The following is a 23,454-nucleotide window of genomic DNA, read 5'->3' as shown; positions in this document are numbered from 1 at the left end:
TTCTACCTTTCCAGCTTTTCCTGGGTGTCTACCTCTTTGACATAATGTATGTTTTTATATCTTTATCTACCCCAGGCCAAAAGAAATGCGAATATACCCGATACCTGGTTCTATTTATAGACATATGTCCCGCTAAAGGTGTAGAGTGTGCTATTTCTAATATTAGTTCACGTCTATTCGTAGGGATTACAAGTTGTCGTTCTATTACCCCAGGGGTATCTTTTCTCTCAAATTCTTTGTAAAGTAGACCTTCTTCCACTATAAATGATACCAATCCCTTTTTCTTATCTTCAACCGTTCCTGCTTTCGCCTTTTCCCATAATCTAACTAACGAACTATCATTTCTTTGATCGTCTCTAAAATCACTGTCCAATTCCATCCATTTACTTAAACCAATCCTGTCATTATCTTCCGATTTGACCCTATTGTCTTCTGCTTTCGCCATTGCCCTAGTAACAGCATTCCCATATAAAAATGCTTTAGCCTGATCAACATTTCCAATAATAATATCTGCTATTGGGTCCTTGAACATGGCCGCTACAAAGACTCCTTTTAAAAATGGAGTATCAATGTCTATCCAAGCAAGTGGATACTGAAAAGTTTGTCCATCTATTAATTTTAAAGTGAAAAACCCATCTATCTTCTGACTTTCTTCTATCAAACTTTCTCGGACCCCAATTATGCTCGCCCCCGTATCTCGTAGGACAGATACCTTTCGATCTCCTAAAAATCCCTCCACTATTTTCAATCCACCAACTGATTTATCTTTATAATCCAATAAAATTAAATGTATCAGTGTGACATGCAAACAATCCCACTTGTTGCCCCCTTTCTGGTAATACTCTTAGTCATTGCTGTGTTGGACCTCTATTCTCATTTATCTTTACCCGACACCATCGAGCAATGTGTCCGCCCTTTCCACATCTATAGCATATCACTTGTGTACCCTCTGTGTTTATATTATTCGGGCGACGACTGTTAGATTGACCAGTGGCACCAAAAGCTACATATGGGATATCGTTGCTAGTTACTTTGTTACTTCCCTTTACAATATGTGTGGAGCCTTTCGTGGCATCTCTAAATTGATCAATTGGGGTTTGTGATGTTTTAAGCCAGTTGTCAAATGTCCTTTTCAAATGGACATAAAAATCTTTCATGTCGTCCGTCTTTGGGGAAAGTTCATGCCACAGTGTTCGACAGGCTTCTTCTGTGAGTTGGGCTTGTTTTAGGAGCTCCCCCTTAACAAAATCATAGTCAGTGTTATGTATCAGTTTTGTTTGTATCATAAACAATTTTAGTTTTTCATTTAACTTGTGAGTGAGGACAAGTGGCCATCTTGTCTTGGGTATGTCGTTAGCAGTAGCAGTCGTTTCAAACAGTTCTAAGTAGAATAACAAGTCCTCGTTGTCTGTCATGCATTTTAGGTTTTTGTCTAACTGTTTATTCTGTTGGGGGTTGTCGTTAACTGTCATGTCTTTCTTATCCATTTCATGTTGTCTTGCTAGTTGTTTGTCCTCCATCTCTCTTATATGTCTTCTCTCCTCCGCTTCCCTTGTCAGTCTATCTAAGTCAATTTTCTGTTGGGCCTCTATAAATTTCTTTAACGTTTTGCCCTTAAACCCCAACATCTGAGCCTGGGCTACTATCTCCTCAAATGGACGAGGTATAAACTCTGTCTGGATACAGCAGATACTTCACTGGAGATTGATGCAGCCATCGCATGTAGTTGTTTTGGACAGGCCCCCAAAATGTCAAGGCCTACTTCCACTAATATATGTATGTGTCATGCTAAATGTACCCAAGTCCTGGATAATACCATAATGACACGTACAATGACAAAATAAGATTCAGAATGCCACTTTACCGACATATAACATGTTTAATTACATTATTTTCACTATAATACAGAAAAATAGTTAGAGTCTACACTTAGTCTATATATATCCAAAAAGTCCAACTGTCCTGGACTAGGAACAAAAACACACTGCCTTATCATGAGTTACATTGTTCAACAAAACATCTCACCAAACAAAAACAACCCAAAACAATAACGGTTTTGAAATCAACCACCTGAATTGCCCCCCTTCTCCTCTACAGTAAACAGGAGACCCAGGCTGACCAGAACTCAGTCCTGACAGTGTCTAACTGCTATAATAAACTTTAAATGTTTCAATGCTTTTATAAAGTTTTAATATTTCATCTCTATTAGTAAGTTAAAATGTTTAATAGCTATCATAAAGATTAGGTGCTTGACAATAGATGGGAAAAAGTAAAGGTTGTTTGTTATTGTGTTGCCCACATGACAGCCTTGTAAACTTGTTTTGATTGTTTAAATTAATAAAATTGTAAAAAAAAAATCATTTGGCTTTTTTTTCACTTAAAAGCGAACAGGGCAACACTTTGTCTTTACTGATCACCTAAAAACAGAATGGAAACCTCCCAGACAGTGTCGGTGGCACCTGGTGCGGTAGCTCAGGGTGTCATCCCTTCCCCATCAACTTTCTTCAAATACGTTCCAATAAACACAATTGCTAGTTGTTTTTTTGTTGAACAAATACAGTGAGCTGAAAACCTACTTTTATTGATTTTTACTCAAATGTAAAATGAGTGTCAATTCTGTTATAAAATCCCACTGTTTATGCCATTTATTCAAATGTTATTGTACATATTGAAATTGTGCAAACCTTTAAATACCTTGGTACTATCCTAGACAATAAACTAAATTTTACTGCAAATACTGATTATATCAGCAAAAAAGGGCAGCAAAGATTACGATTACTAAGAAAACTGTCCTTGTTTAATGTTAACAAAAAGGCCTTGCCTATGTTTTATCACGCTCACATCTGCAATATTTTAAGTTTCAATATCACTGCCTGGTATGGCAATCTGAGCATTAAAAATAAAAATAAACTTTATAGAATCCTAATTGCTGCTGGTAAAATCATTGGCGAAAAACAAACCCCATTTGGGTAGTTGTTTGAGACAAACATCTATAAAAAAGCTAACAAGATCCTCGAAATAAAGAATCACCCTGTGTCAGGATTTTGTGATTTTACTATCACAGAAGAGATACAAGACACCGATAGCAAAGACAAACAGACACAAACACTCTTTTGTTCCCCTGGTAATCAAATCATTAAATAAGAACAATCTGGTATAAACTTTGTCACATGTAAATTATGAGTGAGTCTGGTGTGAATGTACACTTTGGTTTCTTATAGTTATAATGTTTTTTGTTTGGTGAAATGCACAAATTGTAAGACAAATTTCCATACGGATAATAAAGATTATTATTATTATTATTATTATTATTATTTACAATGATATTCAATTAAAATTAGAAACAGACGTAACACCACCTGCACAGGTTTCCTTTGTCAAACATCAATGATCGGTGATTACAATTTTGTCTTTAACCCTTAAAACGCGTGTGGTAGTTTAGCCTCTAAACATCAGAATTGTAATTCCATTTTGTTTGCACTCACTGTAAAACAGCTCAGCACTTAAAGGGTTAATTTCAGAAGAATTCCGTGCCCACGTATAACAATAAACATTTTGTAGACTTTCATGAATACTCGCCATTTTGGTCTATCCGGTCTCCAAACTAAAGTGTTGCTATTTTGTTTTAAAGGTCTATGATATTTTGTGTGCTCTTTTTAATATCGCAAAATCAAATCTTCTAAGCTCATTTGTTTGTAGAACAAATAATCTCAAGCCGGAGGAGGCTATAGACTTTCACTCTGACTTTGAACTAATTTAAAAACAAATGGGCTACTAACTATCAGTATAACTATCAGTATAACTATCAGTATAACTATCAGTAAAACTATCAGTATAACTATCAGTAATCAATGACATTTGGTTCCGCAAGGTTGTCATTGCCGGAAGTGTTAATGGATGTAAGCACCCCAATACCTATAAAATGCTTCCTATTGGCATGCGTCTCAAATAGCCTCTGACAACCAGTCCAACTCCTGGCCTTCACGTGTGGCTCAGATATTGAGTCCGGCGGAACTGTTCTCACTAACAGGAGAATGGGCAAAGGCGAGTAACTGGCGCCTTAACCAGTAACCTTCGGGCAGGAGGGTCTCGTTAGCCATGGCTGGCTACCCACCTAGGAGAAGGAAAACTCTGAATTTAAACCTCTGTTGCCTTGCAGCTTTACCAAATCATGAGGAAAAATCAGGAGCTGGCGACCCTATGGCAGTTTGCTGCACCCAGTGCTACACTCTGGCAAAACCTGCGACGACGCTGACCTCAAACTGTATGGGCACTGCCGTTCCTTTGGATACATCAGCTGCATGGAGAGGGGGGAACTGATGTGTCGGCGACAACGTTCCGACCACAACTAATGGCATTCATCACATTTCCATGAGATGATCCATAGTCATAGAATCAATGACATTTGATATGAAAAACAAATGATATGCATTAAGATATTGATGAATTATAGCTCAATTCTTTTTTTATGGCAACATAGAAGTTCAATTGTTTAGTTTATCGTGACAATCTCCAGTAGTTTTGTGATTTAAAAAAAAAAAAATCTATCAAAAGGGGGATAATAATGTCTGGCAATAGATCCAAAGTATTTCTTTAAGTTATTTCTCTTGTAATAGCTGAATCTGAACAACTTACACTCGGCATGGTGATGGAATGTGATGGATAATGGCGTAGTTCAGAACTTCAGAACGCTACTCTTCATTACGCCAACATTCTCGTAGATAGCAGTTAAGTGATGACTCTAAAAATATGGCCCCGGGACCTAAAGTTCCAAATACTTTTATAATTAAAGATTGAACTAATTTTCATTCGTGGCACTTTCAAGGTCGAGCTTCGTTAAAGGAAAACTAAATTATTTTTACTAGTCGACCGACGGCGTAGCATACGCCGCTATTTTGCAGGGCCGACATTAGGCCACTGCAACCTACGCGACCGCAGTGGGCCCCGCACTTTTATAGGACCCGCGCTAATTTTAGGTGTATAAATTATTAAATTAAACCACTTTATAACTTATAAAAGATTTCCCGCGGCCTCCTGTCGATTTAACAGGAGGTCCTAGAAATCTCCTGAAATTGCAAAATATACGAAAAAGTCCTGGAAATATCCGGAAATTATTAAAATCTTTTGTAAACTCATACAAATCTCCTGAAATATATAAACAACAATTATCATATTGGGGTGTCATTCAATATGGAAAACGCCAATCCTACGTGCGATAAAAAAAAAAAAAACGGCATTATGCAATACCCGCAATAGTGGAATCTTGTGAAAAAATCTTCTCGCGCCTCAAACTAATAAAGAATTACTTGAGATCAACAATTCTCGTAGATAGATTGAAACATTTGGTAATTCTTGCTATTCTATGTAGGAAATAGAATTTTTATGATGTACTGTATGACTTCGCTACACGCAAGGCTCGTAAAGTACTTCCGTACGTAGTAAAGAATGAATAAAATGCATAGACGAATTTATTTTCTAATAAAAACTCTTAATTTTCACTTATTATCCGTATCCCTACCCAAAACTTGACCCCGCGAAATCCGTTTCGCATAGGGCTCTACATTGGTTAAGTCCGGTTCTGCTATTTAGTGACGGATGAATACTACCCCCCCCCCCGGCCCCTCTTTTTTTTTTCGCCTCTTAAATTACCTAGGATAATTCCCTCCGTCCGAGTTGCAAAAATATAAGGGTGATCTTTCCATGGTGTCCAAACTCTTGAGCGTGCTCTGTCGCCTCGATAATTACAACAGTGTAGATTACTTCCTCCCCCCCCCTCCCCCATTTTTTTTAACGTGAGGTAGAAATAAAAAAAAAAAAAGTGTTATTTCTAGGTTACAACGGTCCGGCCCTGCTATTTTGTGACTACGTGTTGTCCCCCCCCCCCTCTTGTTTTCTCATGGACTATCCGCAGAAATAAGAGAGTGATCTTTCCCTTACTTCTTCTCGTTTAATCTGTTGAGGGAAGAAGAGAATTATATATATACATAGATTATTATTCTAAGTACTACAATTGTATAATGTCTTTTTAGCAATCTGAAACAATAACCTCCCAACATTTTTCTCCCTTTTGTGACGGTTTTGTATTTCCTAAGTTTGGTCCCTTTGATCATAAAGTTGTACTCCAACCCTCCTCCGTTTTTTTTTTTTGCTAGGATTTAAAAGAAAAGTTAGGTCCAGATTGTGTGTGAGGGTCAAGACGCTGTAAAAACATTACAAACACAAACACGACAGCTAAAATGACAATTAATCTAAAAAAGTTTTAAACAGATAGTTCTTAATGGTCTTCTTAAAGGTTGAGTCTGTCCCTGCTATTTAGTGACGGGTGAATACTACTTGTTCTCCCCCTCTTACGGTACAGAGAAGACTACGTTGTCACGGGTATGTCACTCGCATGCCAGATGGAAGAGTTCCTTAGGACATCCTCATTGCTGAGCTTGATGAAGGAGTCAGACCCTGAGATGTCTGCCTGCGAAATCAAAGGACTACAGGCACCAAAGAAAGCATGACGTGGCAGGAATTCACTCTAATTAGACAACATGGAGACAACATGGAGACAGCATGGAGACGACACGGAGACAACACGGAGACAACATGGAGACAGCATGGAGACAACATGGAGACAGCATGGAGACAACATGGAGACAACATGGAGACAACATGAAGACAGCATGGAGACAGCATGGAGACAGCATGGAGACAACATGGAGACAACATGGAGACAGCATGGAGACAACATGGAGACAACACGGAGACAACATGGAGACAACATGGAGACAACATGGAGACAACACGGAGACAACATGGAGACATGGAGACAACATGGAGACAACATGGAGACAACATGGAGACAACATGGAGACAACACGGAGACAACATGGAGACATGGAGACAACATGGAGACAACATGGAGACAACATGGAGACAACATGGAGACATGGAGACAACATGGAGACAACATGGAGACAACATGGAGACAGCATGGAGACAACACGGAGACAACATGGAGACATGGAGACAACATGGAGACAAAATGGAGACAACATGGAGACAACATGGAGACAACATGGAGACATGGAGACAATATGGAGACAACATGGAGACAACATGGAGACAACATGGAGACAGCATGGAAACAACATGGAGACAGCATGGAGACAACATGGAGACAGCATGGAAACAACATGGAGACAGCATGGAGACAACATGGAGACAGCATGGAGACAACATGGAGACAACATGGAGACAACATGGAGACAAAATGGAGACATGGAGACAACATGGAGACAACATGGAGACAACATGGAGACAACACGGAGACAACATGGAGACATGGAGACAACATGGAGACAACATGGAGACAACATGGAGACAACACGGAGACAACATGGAGACATGGAGACAACATGGAGACAACATGGAGACAACATGGAGACAACACGGAGACAACATGAAGACAACATGGAGACAGCATGGAAACAACATGGAGACATGGAGACAACATGGAGACAACATCGAGACATGGAGACAACATGGAGACATGGAGACAGCATGGAGACAGCATGGAGACAACATGGAGACATGGAGACAACATGGAGACAGCATGGAGACAGCATGGAGACAGCATGGAGACAACATGGAGACATGGAGACAACATGGAGACAACACGGAGACAACATGGAGACAACATGGAGACAGCATGGAGACAACATGGAGACATGGAGACAACATGGAGACAACACGGAGACAGCATGGAGACAACATGGAGACAGCATGGAGACAGCATGGAGACAACACGGTGACAACATGGAGACAACATGGAGACAACACGGAGACAACATGGAGACAGCATGGAGACAACATGGAGACAACATGGAGACAGCATGGAGACAACATGGAGACAACACGGAGACAACATGGAGACAACATGGAGACAACATGGAGACAACACGGAGACAACATGGAGACAACATGGAGACATGGAGACAACATGGAGACAAAATGGAGACAACATGGAGACAACATGGAGACAACATGGAGACATGGAGACAACATGGAGACAACATGGAAACAACATGGAGACAACATGGAGACAACATGGAGACAGCATGGAGACAACATGGAGACAGCATGGAAACAACATGGAGACAGCATGGAGACAACATGGAGACAAAATGGAGACAACATGGAAACAACTTGGAGACAACATGGAGACAACATGGAGACAACATGGAGACAGCATAGAGACAACATGGAGACAACATGGAGACAACATGGAGACAGCATGGAGACAACATGGAGACAACATGGAGACAGCATGGAGACAACATGGAGACATGGAGACAACATGGAGACAACACGGAGACAGCATGGAGACAACATGGAGACAACATGGAGACAGCATGGAGACAACACGGAGACAACATGAAGACAACATGGAGACAACACGGAGACAACATGGAGACAACATGGAGACAACATGGAGACAGCATGGAGACAACATGGAGACAACATGGAGACAGCATGGAGACAACATGGAGACAACACGGAGACAACATGGAGACAACATGGAGACAACATGGAGACAACACGGAGACAACATGGAGACATGGAGACAACATGGAGACAACATGGAGACAACATGGAGACATGGAGACAACATGGAGACAACATGGAGACAACATGGAGACAACATGGAGACAAAATGGAGACAACATGGAGACAACATGGAGACAACATGGAGACATGGAGACAATATGGAGACAACATGGAGACAACATGGAGACAACATGGAGACAGCATGGAAACAACATGGAGACAGCATGGAGACAACATGGAGACAGCATGGAAACAACATGGAGACAGCATGGAGACAACATGGAGACAGCATGGAGACAACATGGAGACAACATGGAGACAACATGGAGACAAAATGGAGACATGGAGACAACATGGAGACAACATGGAGACAACATGGAGACAACACGGAGACAACATGGAGACATGGAGACAACATGGAGACAACATGGAGACAACACGGAGACAACATGGAGACATGGAGACAACATGGAGACAACATGGAGACAACATGGAGACAACATGGAGACATGGAGACAACATGGAGACAACATGGAGACAACATGGAGACAGCATGGAGACAACACGGAGACAACATGGAGACATGGAGACAACATGGAGACAAAATGGAGACAACATGGAGACAACATGGAGACAACATGGAGACATGGAGACAATATGGAGACAACATGGAGACAACATGGAGACAACATGGAGACAGCATGGAAACAACATGGAGACAGCATGGAGACAACATGGAGACAGCATGGAAACAACATGGAGACAGCATGGAGACAACATGGAGACAGCATGGAGACAACATGGAGACAACATGGAGACAACATGGAGACAAAATGGAGACATGGAGACAACATGGAGACAACATGGAGACAACATGGAGACAACACGGAGACAACATGGAGACATGGAGACAACATGGAGACAACATGGAGACAACATGGAGACAACACGGAGACAACATGGAGACATGGAGACAACATGGAGACAACATGGAGACAACATGGAGACAACACGGAGACAACATGAAGACAACATGGAGACAGCATGGAAACAACATGGAGACATGGAGACAACATGGAGACAACATCGAGACATGGAGACAACATGGAGACATGGAGACAGCATGGAGACAGCATGGAGACAACATGGAGACATGGAGACAACATGGAGACAGCATGGAGACAGCATGGAGACAGCATGGAGACAACATGGAGACATGGAGACAACATGGAGACAACACGGAGACAACATGGAGACAACATGGAGACAGCATGGAGACAACATGGAGACATGGAGACAACATGGAGACAACACGGAGACAGCATGGAGACAACATGGAGACAGCATGGAGACAGCATGGAGACAACACGGAGACAACATGGAGACAACATGGAGACAACACGGAGACAACATGGAGACAGCATGGAGACAACATGGAGACAACATGGAGACAGCATGGAGACAACATGGAGACAACACGGAGACAACATGGAGACAACATGGAGACAACATGGAGACAACACGGAGACAACATGGAGACAACATGGAGACATGGAGACAACATGGAGACAAAATGGAGACAACATGGAGACAACATGGAGACAACATGGAGACATGGAGACAACATGGAGACAACATGGAGACAACATGGAGACAGCATGGAAACAACATGGAGACAGCATGGAGACAACATGGAGACAGCATGGAAACAACATGGAGACAGCATGGAGACAACATGGAGACAAAATGGAGACAACATGGAAACAACTTGGAGACAACATGGAGACAACATGGAGACAACATGGAGACAGCATAGAGACAACATGGAGACAACATGGAGACAACATGGAGACAGCATGGAGACAACATGGAGACAACATGGAGACAGCATGGAGACAACATGGAGACATGGAGACAACATGGAGACAACACGGAGACAGCATGGAGACAACATGGAGACAACATGGAGACAGCATGGAGACAACACGGAGACAACATGAAGACAACATGGAGACAACACGGAGACAACATGGAGACAACATGGAGACAACATGGAGACAGCATGGAGACAACATGGAGACAACATGGAGACAGCATGGAGACAACATGGAGACAACACGGAGACAACATGGAGACAACATGGAGACAACATGGAGACAACACGGAGACAACATGGAGACATGGAGACAACATGGAGACAACATGGAGACAACATGGAGACATGGAGACAACATGGAGACAACATGGAGACAACATGGAGACAACATGGAGACAACATGGAGACAACACGGAGACAACATGGAGACATGGAGACAACATGGAGACAAAATGGAGACAACATGGAGACAACATGGAGACAACATGGAGACATGGAGACAATATGGAGACAACATGGAGACAACATGGAGACAACATGGAGACAGCATGGAAACAACATGGAGACAGCATGGAGACAACATGGAGACAGCATGGAAACAACATGGAGACAGCATGGAGACAACATGGAGACAGCATGGAGACAACATGGAGACAACATGGAGACAACATGGAGACAAAATGGAGACATGGAGACAACATGGAGACAACATGGAGACAACATGGAGACAACACGGAGACAACATTGAGACATGGAGACTACATGGAGACAACATGGAGACAACATGGAGACAACATGGAGACAACACGGAGACAACATGGAGACATGGAGACAACATGGAGACAACATGGAGACAACATGGAGACAACACGGAGACAACATGAAGACAACATGGAGACAGCATGGAAACAACATGGAGACAGCATGGAGACAACATGGAGACAACATTGAGACAACATGGAGACAGCATGGAGACAGCATGGAGACAACATGGAGACAACATGGAGACAACATGAAGACAGCATGGAGACAACATGGAGACAGCATGGAGACAACATGGAGACAACATGGAGACAGCATGGAGACAACATGGAGACAACATGGAGACAACATGGAAACAACATGGAGACAACATGGAGACAACATTGAGACAACATGGAGACAACATGGAGACATGGAGACAACATGGAGACAGCATGGAGACAGCATGGAGACAACATGGAGACAACATGGAGACAACATGAAGACAGCATGGAGACAACATGGAGACAGCATGGAGACAACATGGAGACAACATGGAGACAGCATGGAGACAACATGGAGACAACATGGAGACAGCATGGAGACAGCATGGAGACAACATGGAGACAACATGGAGACAACATGGAGACAACATGAAGACAGCATGGAGACAACATGGAGACAGCATGGAGACAACATGGAGATAACATGGAGACAACATGGAGACAGCATGGAGACAGCATGGAGACAACATGGAGACAACATGGAGACAGCATGGAGACAGCATGGAGACAACATGGAGACAGCATGGAGACAACATGGAGACAACATGGAGACAGCATGGAGACGGCATGGAGACAACATGGAGACAGCATGGAGACAACATGGAGACAACATGGAGACAACATGGAGACAGCATGGAGACAACATGGAGACAACATGGAGACAACATGGAGACAACATGGAGACAACATGGAGACATGGAGACAACATGGAGACAGCATGGAGACAGCATGGAGACAACATGGAGACAACATGGAGACATGGAGACAACATGGAGACAGCATGGAGACAGCATGGAGACAACATGGAGACAACATGGAGACAACATGGAGACATGGAGACAACATGGAGACAGCATGGAGACAGCATGGAGACAACATGGAGACAACATGGAGACAGCATGGAGACAACATGGAGACAACATGGAGACAGCATGGAGACAACATGGAGACATGGAGACAACATGGAGACAACATGGAGACAGCATGGAGACAACATGGAGACAACATGGAGACATGGAGACAACACGGAGACAACATGAAGACATGGAGACAACATGGAAACAACATGGAGACATGGAAACAACATGGAGACAACATGGAGACAACATGGAGACAACATGGAGACAACATGGAGACAAAATGGGGACAACATGGAGACAGCATGGAGACATGGAGACAACATGGAGACATGGAGACAGCATGGAGACAACATGGAGACATGGAGACAACATGGAGACAACATGGAGACAACATGGAGACATGGAGACAACATGGAGACAACACGGAGACAACATGGAGACAGCATGGGGACATGGAGACAGCATGGAGACAACATGGAGACAACATGGAGACAACATGGAGACAGCATGGGGACATGGAGACAACATGGAGACAACATGGGGACAACATGGATGGCAAGTTTTATCGTGGTTCAGAAGTCTTAAGAAGAAACTAAAACTATTAATTCATCAGGGCTCATGAGGCAGGATGGGCATCCATTGTGTTAAGAGATAGAAGAAGCCTTTTTATGGATGGCAAGTTTTATCGTGGTTCAGAAGTCTCCACTTCTAGCGTGTTCTTTATATAGAAATGCAGTTTCCGATCTACGGCAGTGGGTCACCCATGGTGTTACTCTCCACAAACTAATAACATACAAAATATACATTTGTTTTACTTAAAATGGCATATTAAATAATTGAAACTTTTTTTTTAAAGTAGGAAAATTAGATTAAAGGTTCAAGTCTTCTATTTCTTTCTTCTAAAATATGTCTTGCTATTCGATATCAGTATGATTATTCAAAAGTGTTAAAAAGCATCGTATATCACTTGAACACAGCTACCAATTCTTGAAGAGCTTTTTATATGAAAGATTTTAATTTTTTAAACTCCCTCCAAAATTTATGATAAACCCCCTCTTCAATAGAAAAAAGACAATTACTCAAAATTCTATGAGCGTAGTCAAAGTGGTTTTGATTTTACCCCACCCCCTCTTCAGTAGGTTTTGAAGCTAAAAAATACCACTTCAATACCCGGTATAAAAAAAACGCAAATTACGCACTCAAAATGTTATGAGCGTAGCTAAATGGGTTTTGACTCAGTTTTGAATTTAAACCCCCCTTCATCGGAGTTTGAAGATAAACAATACCTCTTTAATATTAAAACAAAGCAAAATATACACTCAACATGTTATGAGTATATTCAAAGGTGTTTTGAGTTTAACTTGCCCTCCAGTGGAGTTAAAGTGGAGTGAAGCTAAAAATTACATCTTCAATATAAAAAAAAAAGAAAATACACACTCAGAAATCTATGAGCATTGCCAAAATGACTTTTGAGTTTAAACCCCCCTTCAGAGTGGTTTAATGCTAAAAAAATACCTCTTCAATATTAAAAAAAAAAAGCAAATTACACACTAAAATTATTTGAGCGTAGCCAAGACAATTGGGGGTTTTGAGTTTAAATCTCTCTCCTACAGATGGCTTTTTTTTAAGTTTAAAACCCCTCCAGATGGTTTTGAGTTTGAAATTTTCCTACAGAACGTTTTGAGGTGGAAAATCTCTCTCTTCAATATTATTCTAAAGCAAATTAGAGTTACTAAATTCTATGACCGTAGCTAAATGGTGTTTTGAATTTTAAAAAAACAACATAACTCGAGAGATTTTTTAGTTTAAAACACCCAACAGATGATTTTGACGATAAAACTTCCCTTTCGATATAAAATATAAAGCAAACTATAATCACTTAATTCCAAGAGCGTATTCAAGAGAGGTTACATATTTCTTCCTGTGGCGGGGCTCAATTAATAAAGTGCAGTGAATGGTCATCTGCCGAAATTGAAAAACACTAAATGTAGCTCAACAAAGATGGCTAAGACAGATTTTAGAAGTCAGTTATAGAGATCGGGTCCAAATCACTGAAATCCTATGCCGAACTGGGAGTCGACCCGTTAGTAAGATTGTGACAGAGCGTCGCATGAGGTTTGCGGGACATGTTCTCCGACAAAATGAATTACACATAAGAAGAGTTGCGATGACATCCTAGTACAACTTGGCGCCACACATTCATGGAGGTCCTCATGGCAGGTGGGAAGAGGCTTTAGACATTACCAGTGACCATGGGCGTAGCCAGGGGGGGTTCTTGGGGTTCAAACCCCCCCCCCCGAAATGAAATCCCCCCCTTGCGGGGGGGGGGAAGGAAATTAAGTGACTGATTTTCTGATTTTTGCTTTCATTTTGTTTATTTTAGGTGAGATTTTAATACTAAATCATCACTTACCACAGCACAGCCGAGGCAGTTTTGAGTTAAAAACCCTCTACAAGGGGGTTTTGAGTTTAAATCCCCCTACCAGGGGGTTTTGAGATTTAAAAAACACCTATCAGGGGGTTTTGAGATACAAATCCCTCTACCAGGGGGCTTTGAGTTTAAAACCCCCTACAGGGGGTTTTGAATTTTAAACCCCCTACCAGAGGTTTTTGCAGTTAAATCCCCCTCTTCTATAAAACAAAACAAAAAAAATGCAAACAACAATCCCCAAATTCCAACAGAACAGTTGAGGAAGATTTTGATTTTAAAACCCCCTCCAAAATTTACGATAAACCCCATCTTCAATATAAAAAAAGCAAATTACACACTCAAAATTCTATGAGCGTAGCCAAAGGGGTTTTGAGTTTAAACCCCCCTCCCCTCCAGTTGGGATTTGAAGCTAAAAAGTACCTCTTCAATATAAAAAAAGCAAATTACACACTATAAAATCTATGAGCGTAGCCAAAGGAGTTTTGAGTTTAAATCCCCTTTCTCCAGATGGCTTTTTCTTTAAAGTTTAAAACCCCTCCAGATGGTTTTGAATTTAAAATTCCCCTACAGAGCGATAAGAGTTGAAAACCTCTCTCTTCAATATTATTTTAAAGCAAACTACAGTCACCAAATTCTATGATCGTAGCTAAATGGGGTTTTGAATTAAAAACAAAACAAAAAAAAACTCCAGAGATTTCTTAGTTTAAAATCCCTCAACAGATGATTTGACGAGAAAACTTTCCTTTTCGATATAAAATCTAAAGCGAAATACAGGCATGTAATTCCAAGAGCGTAGTCAAGAAAGGTTACAAATTTCTACCAATGGCTTGGGCTCCATTAATAAAGTGTGAATAGTCTTCTGCCGAAAATCATTAAATGTGTCTCAACAAAGATGACTAAGACAGATTTTAGGAGTCAGTTATAGAGATCGGGTCTAAATCAAAGAAATCATATGCCAAACTGGGAGTCGAATCTTTAGTAAGGTTGTGACAGAGCGTCGCACGAGGTTTTGCGGGACATATTCTCACACAAAATGAATTACGCAAAATAAGAGTTGCAGAAACAGCTTGCCGGAAAATGCGCCGAACGGCGCAAGAGGGTCTAAGTCAGTAAGAATAGCACATTAGGTTTTTGAAATAAAACTTTTTAATAGCAAGAAAATGCACTGTAGATACCTCAGAATATGCATTTTGTTGGCTTTCAATACCAGAAATAGTGCTCGGCGGCGGGGTTTCGCCCCGCGCTGGGGGAGCGCTGCGAACTCCCCCAGACCCCCTTGCTAGCAAGGGCGGGGAGTCTACAATAAACAATAAACGTCTTCCGAAAGGGTCAGAATGTAATGAAGATTAATTATGTACACACACACACACACACACACACACACACACACACATATATATATATATATATATATATATATATATATATATATATATATATATATATATATATATATATATATATATATATATATATATATATATAATTTTTTTCCGCGGAAGGGGGGGGGGTCAGGGGGGAATCCCCCCCCCAAAACCCTCCCCGAAAAAAAATCCTGGCTACGCCCATGCCAGTGACCGATTTTTGTGGAAACAGCTTGACAGCAAATGCGCCGAACGGCGCGGGAAGGTCTAAGTCAGTAAGAATAGCACATTAGGTTTTTGAAATAAAACTTTTTAATCGCATCAAAATGCACTGTAGATACCTCAGAATATGCATTTTGTTGGCTTTCAATATCAGAAATAGTGCTTGGCGGAAGCCCCGCGCTGGGGGAGCTCCTAGCGCTCCCCCAGATCCCTTGGCGGGAAGTCTACAATTTTCCCACTAACTCCAGGAAGAACCTATTCTAGGACACAATAAACGTCTTCCGAAAGAATGAAGGGTCAGAATGTAATAAAGATTATGTACACACACACACACACATAAATACATATAATTTTTTCGCGGTGGGGGGGGGGGGAGAAAAAAATTCACCCCCAAAAAAAATTCTCCCCCGAAAAAAATCCTGGCTACGCCCATGCCTACAGACATACATACGAAATGAACAACTTAGAAACACAGAAACAGCGAGATCATAAATATGCACCTAGTCCTAATGAAATTGATTTCCGCTTAAGAGAATATCGTATCATTGCATACTTCGGTTAATCGTTAAACAACCCGGACTAGATAAAGACGAAACCATTTTTACTTGATTGTATGAACATGATACATTTCATAGAAAGCAGCTTTGCAGTTAAGCGAAAGCCATTGTAATAAGAACGAATTCGAATCTTTCCGTATTTTATCAATTGACTTGATTGAAAAAAACAAAAAAAAACAAAAAAAAAACGAACAGAGAGAGAGAGAGGGAGAGAGAGAGAGAGAGAGAGAGAGAAAGAGAGAGAGAAAGGGCGCGACATGCAGACGTAAAGACAGGCAGACGTGGGCTGGACTACAAACAACGAGGACAATACGACATCTGACAACAAACAACCGGCTCGCGTCAGCTCATTAGGCCTGACTTTGTTGTGTTGATATTGGGAAGACACCTGAGCTACGCCATCCAAAATAAAAAACACACTTCTGAGAATAGCTGAACTTCATGGTCTGAATGAATGGACGGCATTCTAGGATCCCTTTTGATATTTCTTTGTGTGGAGTGAGACGTTCTGTCAATAGTGGTAAGACATGTTGATCTATTTATTTCAAAATTAGATATAGATATATATAGACAGATAGATAGATAGATAGATAGATAGATAGATAGATAGATAGATAGATAGATAGATAGATAGATAGATAGATAGATAGATAGATAGATAGATAGATAGATAGATAGATAGATAGATAGATAGATATACTTTAAATTTCAATTAGAAATCATTGCCTATATAAAAAAAAAAGATTCGTTTAACTAGTACCTGATTTACAAGAAGGATAACTGTAGTTATTGTGCGTAATTACTGAAACATACAAAATATAAATAATGTTCTTTAAGTTTATTTATAGATCTAGATATGTATGTATAACATAAAGAAAGTATTTTAGAATACGAACTAAATATTTACACAAATTATGTCATTTCTACAAACACACACTCACACACCTATATAAAACAACATTCAAGCTCCTGGTACACAAAACAACACCCACGCTCCTAGTATTCACTAGCAGGCAATCAAGGGGAGAGATCGCATCAACCCCCCTCCTCAACCCCTTCCCTTGAGTTTCAGTATCAGGTACACATTTTTACTCCTAACAATTTATTCATAGTTGCATTCCTTTAGTGTTTAAGTTTACATCCAAAGCTAAAAACTATAAATTCAGTTAAAACGGGATGTTAAATTGGATTGAGATCTGCATCATTATCATATCAATACCTAAATCTAGATCTACAAACTTCAGCAAGTCTTTGATCATGGTCACGATAGGAGCGTTCGAGAATATTTTTTTATGGTTGACGTTTATGTTTAAAACTCAGCGTGGTTCAGGTGAGTCACTGATTGCTACGCGGTACCAGGTCAGAAGCAAGACTACTGTCCCCACACCTGCATGTGTCGTTGATCTTGTCACATGTCATTCCCTAGGCGTGTATGTTTTTTTTTTTATTTTCTTTTGTTTTTTTAATCGTATGTATCTCATCACTTTAAAAATCATGGTGTAAGCACTAGGCTCTGTTTATCTCATCACTGTAAACAACATGGTGTAAGCACTAGGCTCTGTTTATCTCATCACTCTAAACAACATGGTGTAAGTACAAAGCTCTGTTTATCTCATCACTGTAAACAACATGGTGTAAGTACAAAGCTCTGTTTATCCCATCACTGTAAACAACATGGTGTAAGTACAAAGCTCTGTTTATCCCATCACTGTAAACAACATGGTGTAAGTACAAAGCTCTGTTTATCCCATCACTGTAAACAACATGGTGTAAGCACTAGGCTCTGTTTATCTCATCACTCTAAACAACATGGTGTAAGTACAAAGCTCTGTTTATCTCATCACTGTAAACAACATGGTGTAAGCACTAGGCTCTGTTTATCTCATCACTGTAAACAACATGGTGTAAGCTCAAAGCTCTGTTTATCTCATCAATGTAAACAGCATGGTGTAAACACTAAGCTCTGTTTATCTCATCACTTTAAAAATCATGGTGTAAGCACTAGGCTCTGTTTGTCTCATCACTGTAAACAACATGGTGTAAGTACAAAGCTCTGTTTATCCCATCACTGTAAACAACATGGTGTAAGCTCAAAGCTCTGTTTATCACATCACTGTAAACAACATGATATAAGCTCAAAGCTCTGTTTATCTCATCACTGTAAACAACATGGTGTAAGCACAAGGCTTAGTTTATCTCATCACTGTAAACAACATGGTGTAAGCACTAGACTCTTTTATCTCATCACTGTAAACAGCATGGTGTAAGCACTAGGCTCTGTTTATCTCATCACTGTAAACAACACGGTGTAAGCACAAGGCTCTGTTAAACCATATTAGACTACGTATAACATGGCTTCGCACCTTCTAAGGGAACGGTCGGATATTACGAAACAACTAAAAGGGGGGGGTATAAAATTTGTTACGATATGTTACAAAGGGATGAGGGTGGGGTCTGAAGATTTGTTACGTTACAAAACTAACAAAAATATTCCACTGAAATAGCAGGTGTAATGGCCCCTTGACTTTCTTCGAATGAAAGTAGCTATCTTCAAAAACTTTCCTGATCAATTTATCCTTCCCTTCGTGCTGTTAAGTTATAGGGAGAACTCATTGTTTCAAAATGATAAGGTCAACAGTGTCGTTTACAAGCCTCTACCAAAGTCTCTATTACGTATCAAAGATGTCCAAACCTGCAGGTTACGATCAATTGAGCCCAAGTTTGAAAGGAAAGATGGAATCACGAGGATGTAAAGAATGCTTCATGGACTTTGTTGAAATCACTGCAACTACAAGGAGGAGACCAAAGCGACTGATTACAAAGCCACGAAATGAAGTTCTCGTTCCTCGTTTCTTTTATGAGTTATAAATCTATAAATCATATTTATGAATGAATCTGACGTCATGTATAGACCAATTATTCTCATTTGTCATTTAATTAATCCTATACAGAAGAATCCTGGTATATATGCTATCGCTCTTTGGTATTGCTAACAGAGAAACGTAAACGAGAACTACAATAAAAAGCTAAAAGTATCACCTGCCCAGCTGCCCTGCTCTACTTCACAATTAAACGCAAAGGAATGCTTTAAAACTCATTTTTACCTCATCGATAATCCTGGTTTTAGGACTAATTATAACTCTAGAGCACTGGACTATGATGTCAGCATTGTGGCTCTTCGTGTGTTCAAGTGTTAATGACTCATTCCATTAGTCTCTTCATTATTTTGTCTTTAAATCCATCAGCATTGCTTTTACAATTTTTTTTATTTTGTTTTGGCATGACAATCTTTAACAAATAAATCTGGCCAGGTTCTGACGATGCACTAAGCGTGGTTCTGTAACAATAAAAAATGTGTATCATTTCAATTTTGCAATCCCAAATCTCTCCAGACACCGCCTATCATTATAAATAGGATGTTTACAATCGATCACGGGGTGGGTAGGAGGGGGAACTGTTGTAAAACTATCTACAGTGCATTAAATATGTTTATCTTGCTGTTAAATAAAAAAAAGACACCTCTTCATTATTATACACGACTATATCAGTGTCATCTAAACGCCATTTTAGACAGAACACGGATCAAACAATTTAAAAGCAATGTTACCAACTGTCAGCGATCGTGAGAGACAAGATCTATGTAAACCTTTGGTTTGGTTGGAGGCATTATATACCAACTATGTAACTGAAGCTTGTTGATGAGCACAACATTATTGTAGATTAAATACTAGGCCATTTGGTTTGTTAGCAGATATACATCCCTTGCCCTAATGAACGTGGTCAGACAAACACTGTAATGGAACGCCCCCACCTCTCCCCTCTCGGCTTATCCAATACAAAGAAGAAAAAAAAGCGGGGTGGTGGTTGGGGGGGGGGAAGAGGGCAATGTCAAAACGTGTAGAAAAGATCGATTACTCCATAGGCAAATTTAGGAAAGTTGCAGAAATGGCGAAATAACCTTTACTGGATGAAACCGCCCTGAGTCTAACTCCTCGATCGTAAAGGTATACTATTTCAAGGATACACAAGATCATGTCGTGTTACTAACGTTTAGGGAGCGTGGTGAACGCGTGGGGAAGCGCTTGGCTTCCGAACGGAGGGTCTTGACTTCGAGTCCTGGTAAAGACTTTTGGGATTTTTGAATTTCGGGATAGTCTTTGCTACATCTGGCCTATAGATCGCAAGGTCTGATAGCGATACTTTAGTACTACGTTAAACAAAATAATGACTCAAAAGGGAAATAGGCCTATCAGTGGCGTCACTAGGGTCGATGTCACCTGGTGCGGTGCGCACCCCCCTGAGCCTCTATTGACGCCACTGAGGGCTATTAAAAAAATAGTGATTTTAGTAAAGGTAATTATAGATGTAATTACCTTTATTAAAATCACTAAATTTAGAAAGCCTTCAGGATGAAAGACTTAAAAAAAAATGTAGCAATTATACTTACTACTTACTAATATATATATATATATATATGTATAAAATGTATTGAGAACAGTGTCATTCAACTTAATGACCTAGTTCTCATGTTATGTTACTGTTAAACTAACTAAACAACGTTAATATATCCATATTTTGTACAAAGTTTATATCAAGTCACTCTGTCCGTCTGTTAAAAAGTTTGTACACTTTATTTCTCCCACACCCATCTCGGATCAAGCTGATATATTGCTCAATTATTATTTTTTTACCTGACTACACAAGAATCAATTTAAGAAAAAAAAAACAAATGTATTAATTAACTATTAATTATTTTATTTGGTATCTTGAACAAGGCGAAGAAATTGTACTTGACTGACTTGGTGGTATAAGTTGAATTAGTCCGCTTTATACTTTTATATAGAAAAAATAATGGATAACAATAAATCTTGTATTTTCAAAAGCACTTCCCTGGTAGTGGTACGATGGTTAATGTGTTTCTTGGGGAGGCTTTAGCTCTCGAATTCAGGTCGTTAACCTTTTTTTTTAAATATATATATAAATGCATTTAAAAAGCGATCATGGTAACATTCACAAACGAACCCCACCTTTCTCGCCCCCCCCCCACCCCACCTTTCTCTCCGCCCCCCCCCCCCCCCACCCCTTTCCAACTGGTCCAGACAAGTGATAGGATCATAACGTATTGAGAAATCAAAAGCATGAAATTCTGTCTGTGGCATTTTACGTCTCGAGAGACGATCTTTTCGCTTTTGCCATTGCTGGAGGAAAGCCTTGGCGGTAAATTTGCGAGAGCTGGACTGCCCACTTGTCAACAGTCGTCTCTCTTCCATACTGACCGAGTCCAAATGGATGGCAAGCCATCGCAATTTGGGTCAGGGGGGCTGCAGGAGTTTGCCAGAGAGCAGTAGTCTTACTATTTCCCCCCCCCCCCCCGCCTACGGGACTCCAAGAGCGGATTTTCTGTTAGGTTTTTAGCTTTAGACCTTGCAGGGACACACACACAAGGCAGTGCGGCTATTGATCTAAAGCTAGGGGTTTGGTTTGTAGGCTGCAGGGCGTGTCCGCACGCCGACGGGCCATGCCTGCCTCACATCTTGGGGCCAAACCTCCTCCGAGATTCTTGCAGATTAGCCTGAGATTTATTATCGTTAGTGGTTTTTTTTATTGTTTTTTTTTAGATCTATTACAAATTTAATAACATGACTGATCCAAACTAATTTATACAACTACGGTTAATAAAAGTTTTTTTTTTTAAATCAATATTTTTTTTAATGTTCTACTTGCTTTGTGTCTAATTGGAATCTAGTCTTTATCACCGGTTTAAGGGATTGTCGATCTGGTCACGACTTTCCATTATTTCGCCATGTTTAATTCACCATTTTCTCTCATAAAGAAACACTCTGCAACGATTGTTGCCATTATTCATATAACTTGTATGTATCATATTACGCAGTTGAACCAGTCGAAGCAGGATGTTTAGGAGAAGCCCTTTTGTCCCGAATGTCGTATTGGCGCGGGGCAATACTGCTCAAAATGTTGTTTTTTTTAATTAGTTAAATAAATATCTTTATTTCACTAACATCTTAATGCTAGTATATTGTATATTGTCCAAAACAACAACAACAACAAAATAAAACGCATGCCAACGAATATGGCTTATAAAACAAAAAGGGAATACTGATGGATGCCATCCTGTGCGTTTCGCACACATCGCCTATAATTTATAGAGGGGTGTGTCTCTATCTGTGTGTGTGTGTGTGTGTGTGTATGTGTGTGTGTTGTGGTGGGAGGGGAGCATATCAACGTCATGGTCTCAGACAGAAATCTGCTCTGTCATAGTCCGTATGTTTGACATGTTTTGGTTATTCCTTCAGAACTGAATATTATTATATTATTTTATGTTATATTATTATATTATATTATAGATCAAACCTCCCACCGGACGGAAGGGGGGTAGCGGCGGGCCGGGTTCGAACCCGGGACCACCGAGACGACAGTCTTAATCACAAACCACGTGACCAGGCAGCGATCCATAGTTCACAATTCAAAATATCGCAATAGTAAAAAAAAAAATATTAGAACGG

At 40.3% G+C, this 23,454-nt stretch overlaps 1 protein-coding gene across 1 annotated transcript in view; it reads left to right on the top strand.

Annotated features, from left to right (window-relative positions):
• The first annotated feature begins 17,167 nt into the window (after positions 1 to 17,167).
• LOC106053232 (beta-1,4-mannosyltransferase egh-like) overlaps positions 17,168 to 23,454 on the top strand; it is a 40,129-nt gene continuing 33,842 nt past the window's right edge. Inside the window, exon 1 of the mRNA XM_056039096.1 lies at positions 17,168 to 17,450. The gene's annotated coding sequence lies outside the window, so the exon portion shown is untranslated. The remainder of the gene's footprint in view (positions 17,451 to 23,454) is intronic.

Source organism: Biomphalaria glabrata, chromosome 8 (genome assembly GCF_947242115.1).
Source record: "Biomphalaria glabrata chromosome 8, xgBioGlab47.1, whole genome shotgun sequence".
NCBI lineage: Eukaryota > Metazoa > Mollusca > Gastropoda > Planorbidae > Biomphalaria > Biomphalaria glabrata.
The sequence above is the reverse complement of the archived record's forward strand: the minus strand, read 5'-3'. Positions and strand labels throughout refer to the sequence as shown.